Source organism: Notothenia rossii (assembly GCF_949606895.1).
Source record: "Notothenia rossii genome assembly, chromosome: 2".
NCBI lineage: Eukaryota > Metazoa > Chordata > Actinopteri > Perciformes > Nototheniidae > Notothenia > Notothenia rossii.
In genome coordinates this window covers 28,893,549-28,906,315 of record NC_136904.1, presented here as the reverse complement: position 1 = coordinate 28,906,315, position 12,767 = coordinate 28,893,549, and positions in this window count along the sequence as shown.

Sequence of the window (12,767 nt, the reverse complement as noted above, 5' to 3'; positions counted from 1 at the left end):
TCACCTGAGCAATTTGAGTTTCAGTGCTTGTACTTTGGGAGAAAGCTTGGACGATTCCAGGTTCATCAGGATCTTCTGGTAAACTTCGAATGTATTCTTCAAGCTTTTTGGATAGCTTAGATTAAGTGCGTAGATCAACCCATAAAGCATCACGCATGCATGGTTGATACTCTGGAGGTTGTGGAGAACTTCGACCCCTTCCAGGACCACACCGACATCTGCAAAGCGTCCACCAGGACCATCAGGATCATCACTCTCAGCTCGAACAGTGTAGATTGCCATGGTCGTCCCTGCGACGTCTGGCTCGGCCTCACGGCATTCGATGTCCTGAAAGATGGAGGGAACAGAAAACAATGAGCTGTGTCACTCTAACCTTGACCTTTGACCACCAAATTTTAAGCAAGGACACTCTACATATGGACATGGATATCGGCATGTGCGGCCATGGTGGAAATGTCTCAGCCTAAAATGTTTTATCAACTCATACCTGGAAGATAGCGAACTGTCACACAATTTGCATGGCCACATTCACATAGCACCTGTGAATGAATACAAAGAACAATAAATCAGTTATGTTATTAACACACAAACAACAAGCTCACCCCTGGCTACAAAAACATCAGTTTTCAAAGTGCATATATAATCTGCAACACTACTGAAAAACCCACACATTCAACCTTCTGCAAGATCAGAAATGTTAGGCCATTGGAATTTTCTCTTATCAATGAATTTATCCTATTGACTCAAAGTCGTATTTGTCAGTCGCAGTGTTTTATTTAGAAAATTGACCGGATTCTCCCGTTGTTTTATGTTTGACTTCCTGCCCGGTTTGACACGATCGCTCACGGCTCGCGCACAAAATAGACATAATCGGTCAACATGGGCGCCGAAATTGTTCCGCTTCTCGGCGCCAAAAAAAAAAAAAGGCCACTTGAACTGATGCAACGGGATTACAAACTGAAAAAGTGCATTCCAGAAGTTATATATATATATAGAAAATGTATGCACTGACACAAGTTAGATTCAAACATTTCTATGTAAACAAACGGACAAACACATCTCTCTATAATAAACCGTTTCGGAGATATTCACAGATATGTAAAACTTTAGACCTTTTGTCTAAATCTAAAAAAGTGTCTAAGAAAAATGTACCCCTACCCGAAAAGCTTTGAATGAAATGCATTTCAATTCACCAATTATGGATTATTTTCCTACTCAGCATAGAGCACCAAGTTTAGTGAATTGCTAGCTACACATGTTGTACACAACACGTAGTAGGACTAAAGATAAAACTGCTTACAATCATCACAAACTACGTAGATTTGATCATCAATGAATTGATATTAATGTAATATGATAAAAACTGCACAAATAATACACAGATGGATGTAAATAGACAAAGGATGACTCGGATTACTCACCATTAAGCCTGAGGTACCACATGTGGTCCAATGAAAAATAAGGATCTCATTTCCTGTTTCCCGATTTCACTTCCCCCAAGTTGTATGATGTAAACCAATCACATACATTTTAAATAAAAATAATCTTGTTTGTTTCACAGCTTTGATTATTTAAACCATGTTAATATGTATTAAGTAATTACATTTAATATATTTTAGAATTTACAGAATCATACAGATTATAATTAATTTCAATACATACATTTAAAAAATATGAGTATTTAAATAAAATCTAATAGATTTAAATGCTTAAAAATAAACTCTACCATGATTCCTTTTTGTGAGTGTAGTTGCATAGCATTAGTCCTGGGCCTGGCTGGGTTAGCTTAGCTACCCTCCAGGGTCTCCTCCCTCTCCTTCTGGGGTGTTGAATCCGCCTTTGGGGGGTATTTGGTTTGACAGGCCTGGCTGTTTGGTGGTCGGGTTAAGGTCCACTGCACTTAAACCAATCTTCATTTTCTTATTGATGGTTTATCTTGTTCATCAGCCATATGTTCTCCAGCCAAAAAAACAACCATTTTAAAACCAAAATGTTGTTTAAAGAAGCGACTATTCCCTGTAACTACAGTTTATGCACCACTGTAACCTTATATAAAAAAAACAATATTAATATACAGTCCATTTACCCATCACTCACTAAAAGATGTAAGCAAACAAGTACCATGACCTCAGTGGTAGCTGCAGGCCTGACTTCAGAACTGTTATAACCCACTGGTGAAAAACCCTCATGTGCAGAATGACATGTGGCTAGTTATAATAAGCAAATTGCACGTATTTAAAAAAAGGGCTGGTAAGGTATCATTGTTTGCAGTTAGGCTGTTGACATGCCGCCATGAATGAGGTTTAACAGAGACTCCCTGTCCCGAGCACACTGAGTTTCTCTCAGACAGCTTGTCACTGGCCCCTCATGTGGCCGCCAGTGTTTGGAGCTAATGGGATCATGCAGCCTCATCAGGGACGTGAATAATAGAACTGCCAAAATCTTGAACCAAGGGTAGCAGGCGTCAGACTTCAGTGCAAAACAAAACATTTCAAAAGCCATAAAAAAGCAAAAGGATGTCGCACTTCGGCACATGGTAAATTCATTATGAGGAGCTTCATAACAGCAACATGGCACATTTATGAATACTGATTCAAGTTTTATGTCAGCTCTCTCTCAGTACCCAACATGACGGATAGATAGAAGTGTGAAAGACAGTTGTGTCTTCGTATTTTATTTGGCAGTAACACTTTTCAGGGACAGAGGAACTGACTTTGTGTAGTGTTAGTAATTATTGAACCCTGAGAGCAGGACAGACTGAAAAGAGTCAAGGGAAGCTTATAAAAGTTAACAGCATTTAATTACACAACAGATGCGGTGATGTACAAATGAAATGTGCGAGTGGGGGCGCTCTCCCCATCAGCTGTTGCTCGTAGCGTGTGCGTTCGGTCAGCTGGCGTCAGGAAAAGAGAGCGATTCTTGGCTTGCTCTTCCTTTTTTCATCTGTGGTCTTCTCCTATTGGCCGGCGTCGACGGGGGCGGGTCCAATGCAATTCCTGCCTTTTTCTGTTGCTAAATAGAGTGGCGAAGTCCCTCCCCTTCCGGTGGACCTCCATGGGACCTTATTTCGGAAAAATTATGTATTGAAGTCAATGGCGAGAGAAAGATTATCTTTCGATCCCGTTTGAATTGTGCCACGAATTAAAATTAAAATTTTAAAGATAATTTTAAAGATAAAGATAATTTTGCCAATGAAAAAAATTAAAAATGTGTCGTAAAACTGTGAAGTAACACATTTGTTGTTTAATGTCAACCATTTGTGCAGATCGCATGAAGTAGAAAAGATCACCGATGCTAATGTAGCGTTAGCATTCCTCCCCCGGGCTTAAATGGTGTATTATCATGATCACACCGGTGTGACAGTACTCTTCAAAGGGTTCAAGAAATATGACTACTACTCTTACTTACATTTTGGGTTACTTATTGTTACTTCATACTAAGGCTAATAAAAATGACAAGACTAAGGCTGTAATGCTAACTAACGTGCTTGCTACTAGCTAGGTAGCTAACTTGATCCAGCCACTCCTGGTCCTTTCATCAGACGGGAAGCGAAAGAACGAGCAAAACCCATTGCTGGTATGCAGTGGCGTTTTTATATGTACAAAAGTGGTGGGGCACAAAAAACGGAGATGTCTATATATAAGCTTCGGCAGTGAGGTTCATGGCTGGTGAGGCACGGGCACTGACTCTTCAGGTTTACAAATAAATTATATTTTGACCTAAATCAAAATCAGTGATGTAAACACAGGTATGGTGAAAAAAGAGAGAACTATTCGAAGCAGAAAAAAAACAGCGTAATATACCATCTGACAATGACAGATTTTTCTTTTGGGATATTTTACAAATCACTCCCCTTTCAAACTCTATTCTTGTTATTTTTAACAACTTTTTTTTGTTACTGTTATATAATATTTTATATCTGTTAATAATTGAGTCTCTAGTGTCTCATTAATAACTATAATGATCATATCACAGTGTGCCTTAACCTCACTGAGCTAAGGTTATTTGAGCCTCTCAGGAGAGAGCTCTCTTCCACCTGGTTGTAGAAAAGCTCTTTAAATTCGTTAGCATAGCTAGCTAACCAGATGCTAATAACAACAGATCGCCACTGTGCTTACAACTAAAGACACAGCCTCGCAAACACTGCGGCATGTGTACGGCTCCTTATGGGTACTGCAATATTTGAAGAGCTGGAGCAGCGTTCCGATGCTCTCCGTTACACCTTCCAGACGAGACATAACCACGTGAAGACCTATGGTGAAGACACGTTACGCTCGTGTTGTGTTCAATGAACCTGTCCTTGGCCAGGAAAAACAGGCACTCGCTTGTTTAATTATTTTGCGATCTAGATTTCTTCTTCTTTTTTGAAGTGAGAAGTTGTCCGTCCGTCAGTCGGACGGATGGACGGACTGACGGACCCCCCCCCCCCCAAAACGTAAACTCTTCGGTTCTCCACGAATTACACAAGTCACCCAAATCAGCGTTAAAAAAGCGGGAGGCGCCGAAAAGCGACTAATTTGCATCACTGCAAAATATAATATTATTTTCAAAAGCTTTTTTTGTCTGATGCTTCGATTAATTTTAAACAGACAGTTCAACAAAAGGATACCCAACAAATGTAATTGTATCATTTACATATTTAATTGTTCTCTCTTAGTAAGATCCCATTTTCAATAAAAGGTCGTACCTTGACTTGAAGATGAAGTCCTGTTGCCTATCCTTCTGGACAAAAATCTCTATTACTTTTTTGTAAAAGTCCTCCTTATCTTCTTGTAGATTCAAAAGTCTATCATAAATATAATCGATATTTATGATTCGAAAATTATAAAAGTATGGTAGACATGTGGATATTATCCGGCTGAACAAAATGTGCATTTATTAGGTACGTTTCCCACAGATCTTATTTTGAGCTATTTTCCAAAATCCTATGGAGAATCTCATTGCTTTTTTGTGGAGGGAAGCAATGCACAGCTTACTTCCTGGTTTGTAAGCTGTGTGTCTCTCTCCTCCTCTTCACACACCACACTTTTCGCGGCACACGTACTTACAGCCAATCAGCTCTGGATGGCAGCTCAGTGCCCATGGTCATGGAGAGGCGAAGTCCCTCCCCTTCCGGTTGAGCTCCATGGACCTTATAGAGAGGCGAAGTCCCTACCCTTCCGGGAGCCTCCATGGAACCCCGGAAGCGGAAAATTATAAATTGAAGTCAATGGAGAGAGAAAAGTTATCTTTTGATCCCGTTTGAATTGTGCCACGAATGACACATATGATGTTTGTCAATCTTAAACAATCATTTCCATGTAAAAAAAGTCACAGTTTGTCGTAAAACTGTTGAAATATAAGACTATGAAAAATACGCAACTAGAAAGACTACAAATCCCAAATCGCATTCTGGGTCGCGTGAGTGATGTCATAGGCGATAATGCTCCAAGACTGGTTGGCCTCGCAATTAAAGCAAAGAAGAAGAAGAAGATCTCATAACGGATTTATTCCCTCCAATAAATATAAGAGATTGCTCCAATAAATTCACTATTACAAGATGCCTGTGTGCTTTGTACCAGGTTGTAATCACAAAACTAATCATACCACTTGCTCGTTCTATCACTTCCCGTCTGGTGAAAGGACCAGGACCAAACATATCAGGTAATATACATGTTTTGCATGGAACATAGTCAAGTTAGCTACCTAGCTAGTAGCGAGCACGTTAGTTAGCATTACATTACATTACTTAGCCTTGTCATTTCTATTAGCCATAACATGAAGTCAACCAACATTTTAAACAGTAAGAGTAGTCATGATTCTAAGTATTTTGTGAAACATTTGAAGAGTAGCCTATCGCCCCCTCCACCAGGTGCTAAGGGGGCGGGAGGTAGGCCAACGCCACATTAGCATCGGGGATATTTTCTACTTCATGCTATCTGCACAAATGGTTAACATTGAACATTAAAATATCAGGCAGTTCAGGGAGAGTCGAAGGAAGGCAGGCAGGCAGCTTTGCATGACATTCTTCTGGACGTGTTTCATTGTGTAAAAGAGATAATTATTCAGTGTTGTTACTTTAAAGTGTTGTTACTGACCTTTTTCTCTTTTATTTTCTTTACCTCACCTGTAACCAAGCCCGCCTTAACCTGCCATCAGGCCCTGGGGCTGATAGTTTTTGTAGGCCCCCTATTTAAACAACAAATCAAAGTCATTTATAGCCTCGGCAGGCTCTGTGATCGCACTTCTCCACTCTGCTCTACACGCGCCTGGTCCTCTCCTCCATATGAGTGACGTATCGGGCCTCCCTCATGTATTTGTCCGGTTGCCGTTGCCTCCCCTCCACGTAGCAAGTCCTCGTCGTCCTCTCCATCTCCTCCAACAGATAATGTCCCTCCTGTCTGTTTTTCCTCTCCCGCTACTCCATCGCTATCAGAACCAGACGGCCTACTTGGCTCCGAGGCCCCGCGGCCGGCACCGCTACCGCTCGGTACAGAACTCATCTGTCCTTCCTCCTCATCCTGGCCTACAGGTTTAAAATAACCTGTAAGCCTCGGCATTTTTTGTAATAGCTGCTTGTCTCGAAACTCCTTTTCCCTCAACAATTTCCTTTTCCGAGCGCCACTCAAACTTTTTCTTCACTCAATCACTCGCAATTTGAATAAGTCACATGTGAAACATATTCTCATTCTGACGTGTGTGTGTTTGTGTATATTTGCGTTTGTGTGTATTGTGTTTGTTTCCCGGGGAAAACACTCAAGAGAAACACCGGCTGTGGTTATGCCTGCTGTGACGTCAAGTTACTCCGTTCTCCGCTTGTAATTATGACATCACAAGCTTCAAAGTTGTATTTATCATCTGAATTTGCCGAAACAAGTTTAATATTCTGAAAGCCAAGACTTTGTTTTTTTAAAATCAGATGAAAACAAACTGTAACGGACCTTGCTGTTTTACCTATCATTACTATACGTCTTACATTAATAATTTCAGCGGAGGGAGGGGGGGCGGCGCTGTGGAACAGCAGAGTGGCGAGGGAGAGCTGTTGTCTTCCCTTTACAAGCTTCAAAAATATATTTATCGTGTGATTTTGGAAATGAAAGTTTCATATTCTGAAAGCCAAGACTTTGTTTATTTAACTTTTTTTTTTAAAACACCCGAAATAAAAAAATAAAAAAATTGAATTCTTTTTTTTTTTTTTTTAATTGGCTCTCGATAGGCCCCCGATCTCCGTAGGCCCCTGGGCTTCAGCCCAGGTCAGCCCGTGCATTAAGGCGGCCCTGCCTGTAACTGCTGAGACCCTGAGGAACATGCACATTGGACTGACCTGCTCTGGCAACCTGATTTCCACTGTACGTAATAGTATTTGGTTATGGTATATTACATCAAAGGCACAATGCACCCCCCAGAGACACACATGTATTGAGTGTGATATTTTGCATTGGTCATGTGAAATCATCTTTACATACTAGAGAACTGTAGGAGCGGCAACTTGTTTTGAAATTGAATTTTTAATATCCGATAATAGGGTTGATCTGTTTTCTTTATTCTTCTCTCTTCCCAGCTCCATCCATCACCATTCTCTGTTCCTGCAGGTCCTGCTTGCTAATCAATGCTCATATTTTTTACACGATTACAAATAAAGTCAATGTATTGTATGACATGAAGTTGTGCTTCATTCTGAGTCAATAATAAATTCATTCTGCCTTTCAACTGCAAAATTATTGTGGACTGCACCGACATCCATGTAGCTGCCCCCCAGTAAGATGAACCAAGCAAAGCTGACATACTCAAAATACAGCTGTGCTCTTAAGTTTACATGAAGAATTTGATTATTAGTAATTAATTATATAATTTTCTCATTGTAGACGAGCAGACAGGGAGCCAGATGAGAAAAGCAGAATATGCAGCTGCCATTTTCCACATGGAAAAGAGAAAGGGCCAAGTGTATTTGAGTGGACAAAAGAGAAATCCCAAATACGAAAAATAAAATTATACAATTTACAGATATGTATACAAATATATATATCCTATATACACCATCATGTATAATGATGGTGTATGATGTAGAAGGAAGTGTGGTAGATAACAAGTAAATATAGAGTTACATATCCATGTTACAGAAAAATATGGAATAACTAAGAAGCATGCAGTATAATAATAATTACATGCAACAATTAAATAACTGCTCAGCATCTCAACCACAATCCCAATCTGCTGTGTCCTGTTTTCCTCCCCTCTGCATAACACCCCATCACACATACGAAACACAACACAGAGTCCGAGGGTGTTAAGAGTATGTTTATTTAAATGTCCTCCTCTCTACTGGCCAACACAGGGAGCATATGCTGGGTGTAGAATTGTTCCAGGAGGAGGAGATTTCCATGCCATGCAGGGTCTTTGGGGATGGGGATGATGATCGCCTCCTTCGTGGTCCACAGCAGCAGAGACTCCGGTCTGTGAAGTGCAGCTGTTATATAATATACAATACATTTTTGAAAAACATTTGATCAGCAAAAAAGGATTTGGTCAGGATCTAGAGTCAGTGTGTAGTTTATGAATTAATCAATGCTCATTAGGAAAACACATACCAGTGTGCCGGAGGGAGTCACACACAGCTGTGCCTAGATAACCAAACAAATTGACAGATAACTAAAATCCTTGAATCTACACACAGCAAATAAACTCAAATGACACAACGAGATGTAAAAAGGAGATCACAGATATAGTCGATATAAAACTGGCCGCTTCAATCTGAAGAGCAACTAAAACAAAACACGGGAGTGTATCTTGTTCTTGTGAACACTAATGTTATCCACAGCATACACAGAGACCACAAAGTTCTTAAGGAGAAAACTAGTTGCTAAAACAAAACACGTTAGTGTACCTTGTTAGCTAATGTTAGCTAGCTGACATTAACGTTAAACATTGCATTCATATTACTCACTGAAACCTTGTAAAGCCGGTCCCGCATGCTGGCTCTTACAGAACTGACTAACTCCCCTTTTGTGTATGTACAGCTCTCAACATGCCCAGACTTGTAGTGATTTTCACCTCGTTTTATACTTTCTCACCTCATTCTGAAATAAACAGGTGAAATTTGCTAACGTGACGGCCATCTTTGTGATGGTGACGCGTATTGTGCGAGACCACACTCTAAAAACGAATTCAGGCGACCTTTCACCTCCACTTAATTAAATGCATGGTTGCTAGATAAAAATGTAAGTTAATTAATTTAGATACACATTTTAAGTTGCAAACATTAATTTATAAGTTGTGTTGACGTAATAATGTTGGTAATTACATCAACTTAATATTCCGTTTAATTTGAACTCTGATTTCTGCGTTAATTGACATAGGCTACAACAAAATTCAAGTTGTAGTAGGTAATGCAATTGGCTTGATAACTTAATTGTTCAACACTTTGAGTTAAGGATTTCAAGTCCACTCCCACTTAACACGCCTGGACAAGTTCCGACAGTTAAGACAAATAGAAATATACAAAGGATATTTTAAGGTGAGTTTCATCTTTTGTCATTCAAATACAGTAGATAGCCTTGTAGTTGCACTGTATTAGGCAAATTGCTGTTTGACCAAAATGAGCAGCCTTTGAACTGTGAATAGTTATGTGAGAGGATACAAAGTAGAGGCTACTGTGAGAGTAAAAATCCTTTGGTTACTATTGTGATATCGCTTTTTATTAAAAATTAGGGCTGACAAACGATTACAAATTTTAATCAGATTAATCACAGCTTAAAAATTAATTAATCAGGATTAATCACCATTCCAACTATGTGCAAAATATGCCATTTCTTTATGTATATTGTTGTGGGAATGGAAAGATGAATGAAAGAAGGCGGATATATCCATTTAACATACAATATGTATGTTTATTATAACATTGTTCTGTGTGTCAAAATGGAAGACAGCCCACACACCTATCAATCATCAAACCGTGGGGTATTAATTCATTACGTGTTCATTTCTATCAATGGTGGAGTACTTCAGGAAAGTCGACGGGGGGCTAGTGGAGTACTTCGTGACCACAGTGTGAACGTTGTGATCAGCTGTTTTAGCGCAGTTCTCCAGTGAAGGGGGGGGGGGGGGGGGAGTCTCCCTCCGCAGCCGGTTGGCGTAGTTTTGGCACAATTCCGTTGTACAGACCGACGTTCTGTGCACACGGAGTCCGACTCTGTCGTACGGTGATCTAACCGCCTTCTGGAAAAGCTTCACTAGTACGTCGGTACGCAAATGCGCTTTGTGGCACAATTGACGGTACGCATTTCAGATTACGCACATAACCTGCGTACCAGTTATGTGCACCCCTGTACTACGGCAAAAAGTATTCTCCGCGTCGGGACTTCCTGCAACAACACCACGCCGTTATCTTGATTCTGATTGGCCAGAAGATATTATCAAAGATGTTCTATTGAGAAGACGATCACTACTGTACCTGACAAAAGTTTTCAAAACCGTTTCATGGTCTACGGTATTTCCAGACAAGTGGCTACTGAAATCACTCTTACTAACTGCTGTCTGTGCAATTCTCGGTGCGAGTTGGCGGACTTTATTTTGCTTACTTTAACATCATTTTTCATGGTGGGGCTAAGCCATTTCTTGGTATGGGTGTAGCCTACCCCAGCCATACCCTGGCGCTGCCACTGGTGGGGTGTATGGGGCGGGCCATTCTGCACATATGCGTTAAATGCGCTAAATATTTCAACGCAATTCATTCAAAAATTAATTACCGCCGTTAACGCGATAATTTTGACAGCATTATTAAAAATGAATCTCGGTGAAGCAGATCAAGGACATGTTTCTTGAGGTAGGATCGTTATTTAGAGTTGTCATTGAAATGCAAGTTGTTGGCAGTCACCCATTCAGAATATATTAATTTCGGTAATTTCTCTTTTTTTCCTTTTTCAAAAATAGCACAATACAATTGAAGTATGTAGAGAACTATAGCCATACGCTGCCTTGTCGTGTACCTTGGAGAAAAGGAGCACAATACAATTGAAGTACGTAGAGAACTATAGCCATACACTGCCTTGTCGTGTACCTTGGAGAAATGGAAGAGGACCTTTTCAAGGAGTTTAGCGACGTAATTAAAAACCTTGAAATAAAATAAAATCCATGGGCACAGTGACAAAAGCACTGCTCTCTGTCAGTTACATTTTGAAGCATATTGCACTTTTGGCCACACCCCAATCAATAATAACTTAGCAACGTTCAGCATGGATAGGTGTTGACAGCAATGGCATGGGAAAAGGATTGTGTACAATTTGAAAATGTCTTCTGCTCTTCACTTAACCAGTTCAAATATTGTATGGAACCTGCAAAAAAGATGAGAAGGTACACTAAAACTTGCACGGTTGTGATTGACCAAATCTGTCCACATGCATTTAAACACTAGGCAAAGTACTCAAAACCACGTCTGTGTGTCTTCAGGACCACATTGCCATGATGACACACACATGCAGACTCAATAGGTGAAAACAATAGCAGCGTTATATATTATTATTATTACTAAGAGTGACAGTTTAAAAAGTATGCAGTTACCTAATTCATTATCTCTTATGCGCTAACCTATTATTTAATGTGCTTCAAAAGGACATGAATATCGCCATCATCAGTGACCGGTCCACCCCAGGATCTGACCATACGATTGCAACCACCGTGGTTGAGGGAAACAAATGAATGAGCAAGCATTCTGCGTTAAATGTGTTCATACTTTTTGAAATAATGACTGTCTGCAGAGTAAACATCTTTGTTACATTTTTTGTAAAATTGATGTGTGTGATCTTCAGATTGGTGGCCATTGAGAGTTTGTTTCTGTAGTTTTAAATGCATATTTGGCACTGGTTTTAAATATGCAAAGGCCTCTAACTTCGTTATGATGGCAGCATTTATTTGCTGTGTCCCCATTTCCCATTGTAATATGGCTAATGTGTTATTTATTATTTGTGGGGCAATTTAAATTTGAGTTATTTATCTTTTTTTTCAAGATTTAAATGAAGCTCAGCGCAAGTTCTTTCAGGAAGACCAGGTGTACACATTCACTCCGCAGCTGCATATAATCAGCTCATCACAGGCGTTCTCTTTAACCTATTACATTTCACCTCATTCTCCAGCAGCCAATCAACGTGCTGCAGCCAAACTATAAAATGGTTCTCCTCTCTCCTGCAGTCAGCTGTGATTTCAGGTGTTCATGCACCTTATCATATGGCATGTGTCAATACATGTTCAAACAAAATGAATGATCTCCTGATTGACACATCATGTGTTGAAATAAACAACTGCAGTTCAAAATAAAAAGTGAATTGCCTAATATTTTTTTGTGGAATCAATTAATTTCTTTCTTTAAAGGCAAAAGCATGAAAAAGCTAAGAAAAAAAACTATTGAATACAATATATTTGGAGCAACTTAATTTATAAATGGTTGTCAACTTAAAAACGTGTGTAAACAATGATGGTAATTAAGTACATACGACTTAAAATTCCTTTTAAATCATACGTTAAATCTAGTTGGAACAACCTAATTTTTGGAGTTATCAACTTAAAAACTTGTTTCCCGAATGAGGGTATAATTAAGTACATACAACTTAAAATTCCTTTTAAATCATGTGGTAAAACTAGTCGGAACAACTTAATCTTTTGAGTAATCAACTTCAAAACTTGTGTTTATGCCACCAATTATTAAGTAAGTGGTAATTAAAAACACCTCTGATTGTAGAGGAAAAGCCTTCTCCCCTAACTCAAATAACTTTGTTGCTTTAAGACAATTTCATTAG